This window comes from Anneissia japonica, unplaced genomic scaffold (genome assembly GCF_011630105.1).
Source record: "Anneissia japonica isolate Jap-2015-1 unplaced genomic scaffold, ASM1163010v1 scaffold493_len2256704_cov171, whole genome shotgun sequence".
In the NCBI taxonomy this organism is placed as follows: domain Eukaryota; kingdom Metazoa; phylum Echinodermata; class Crinoidea; order Comatulida; family Comatulidae; genus Anneissia; species Anneissia japonica.
The window spans coordinates 979134-981295 of NW_022727062.1; the positions used below are offsets into that span (position 1 = coordinate 979134).

Below are 2162 nucleotides of genomic sequence, written 5' to 3' on the forward strand. Positions count from 1 at the left end.
TCACAAATATAGCGCCTACAGGGGTGTATCCAGGATTTTTTTTTGTGGGGTGGGGGGATTTTTTTTGTGGAGGGGGCGGGGGTCGTGATCATAAAATTTTGGACCTTATCACAATGAAAACAAGAGCGTCCACATTTTTCCCCTAAAATTGGGAGGAGGAGGGCTTAACCAGTCCAATTTTACCTCAGACCCACCACGGTTGGGGTAGGAAATTTTAAAATATAGAACTTCTAGATGACTTTCGGACCTTCGGACCAATGGACCTTCGGACCAATGGCTCTTCGGACTAATGGACCTTCGGACTAATGGACCGTCGGACAAATGGACCTTCGGACCAATGACTAGTCACCCATGTGTGCTTCTGCAAAATCAACAGTCCGTTAACCTAATCTGTGCTGAATAATTGCTATATTATTGATGTTTATACTTGTGTTTTGATATCTAAATCAATCAGGTATCGATTAAAATGTGCTTGTTTTAATATTCAACATTTTGCTATTTTGACCTTAACTTGTTTGAAAAAAAAATGCGCACTACAAAAAAAATGTGGTTGATGTAATAAAATCAATATAAATTTAAAAAATAGGGAGGGAGATAAAAAAAAGAGGGATAAAAATATAAACTCTTTCTCACAATGATGGAATGCAACAATGTATTCAACTTACCCAATTATATGTATGTAATCTTCACAACATTCATGCAAGTTCATTCAAAAATAAAAATGTAATCAAAACAAAAATATAATGTTAAAAGTAAAGTTGGTCTAATGTTCAAAAATATTTTTGAGCGTTTTCATGTCCGTCATCAGGGAGGGAAGTCCAATTAATGTCGGCTTGTCTCGAATCCTAAAATCTTTGTCACCTGCCAATTTGTCTCGAATCCGAACAAGGTGTTCGTTTGTCAGCGTGTCACAAATCCGATTATTTTTTTTCGTTTCAATTCTCTTCCTGTAATGTGGATGCCTGTTGTTTTGTTTTACTTCTCATGGTTTTCAATTCTTGTTAGTTAGTTGCGGTATTTGAGAAAAATTTTAATTCAGTTCCAAGAGTCATGTCATTCAGAAAGGGCAAACAATCTGCTAACCGCAATTCGGGTATCGTTTAGTGCGTCTTCAATTGTTTGGCTATATGTGCTCAGCTTTGGAGAGGAGGTACCGTGAAATCAATGATTAAGGTCTTCCACCATGTTAAATATTATTTCGTTTGTCGGTGACCTTTGTATTAATAAATTAAATTTTAACATGTACTTGGCATATAAGTATTCACCGTTCCCTAAACGAAATTTAGTCGGTTGTACGAGTGTAGGCGTAAGCTGTGACAAATACTTTGAAGATTGGACATAGGATTGAGATATAATTGTCTTTGTAGCACCGCTATCAAATAAAGTCAAAACATGTTTGCCATCAGGTAAATTACCTTTAACATAATTTTTAGCATTTAATTGTAAATCAACCTTATCTGAATTTTCGAGATATTGCGCCTTGTGTGAATGTAATGCTGGTTCCTGTTAGTTTGCACTAAGTATTGTATGGGGACTCGAACAATTTGCGCAATTGTCTAATCCCCTTAGTGAAAATGTGAATTCTGTCGTCTGTTGGTATACACTGACTGAAAATTTTGTTGAGGTGGACGTTGGTTTAATTCAGTGGCACGTTGTCTACATTCATACAATAATGACAAACATATACCTCGTTCTGTTTTTAAATCGAGGCCTAGTTTGGCGATATGGGCTTGGGCTTCGACGGGAATTATTAGTTCTTGGTGCACGGTGTCGTTCGACTGAACGTAAACGCCTTGTGCTGTCAGCGGGCCTATTAAAGTTATTTTTAGCAGTTGCAAGGTCAATTTTTAATGCATTCAGTTCGTGTTTAAGTGTTGCAATTTCAGATGTTTCTTGAATATTGAAACTGATTTCTCGTTGCTTATCCTCTACGGACAGATCAAGGTAATTTTGAGCACTAGTTACTAGAATATCAAGTGTGGCATCAGCCGGTATTGACATAGCAACCGCTGCTCTACATTTAGGTGGTAATGCTGCAATAAATTTATTTTTTATCTGTGGATCTGCGTATCCTATTCTGTGTGCTGCCTGTTTGATACGGGTAATATGCCTTTCAGCACTATCCCCTGTTTGGTAAGTGATTGAGTCGTACTCCCTAATGT

The 2162-nt window shown here is 37.3% G+C and overlaps 1 protein-coding gene across 2 annotated transcripts in view; it reads left to right on the forward strand.

The window, feature by feature from the left end:
* The first annotated feature begins 1852 nt into the window (after window positions 1–1852).
* The window catches only part of LOC117113504 (neuronal acetylcholine receptor subunit alpha-7-like), a 12425-nt gene continuing 12115 nt past the window's right edge, over window positions 1853–2162 (forward strand). Inside the window, exon 1 of one of the 2 annotated variants that reach the window (XM_033256857.1) lies at window positions 1853–1944. The gene's annotated coding sequence lies outside the window, so the exon portion shown is untranslated. Of the gene's footprint in view, window positions 1945–2060; window positions 2134–2162 lie in introns of those variants that run through there. The other variant, XM_033256858.1, reaches the window with a different exon arrangement.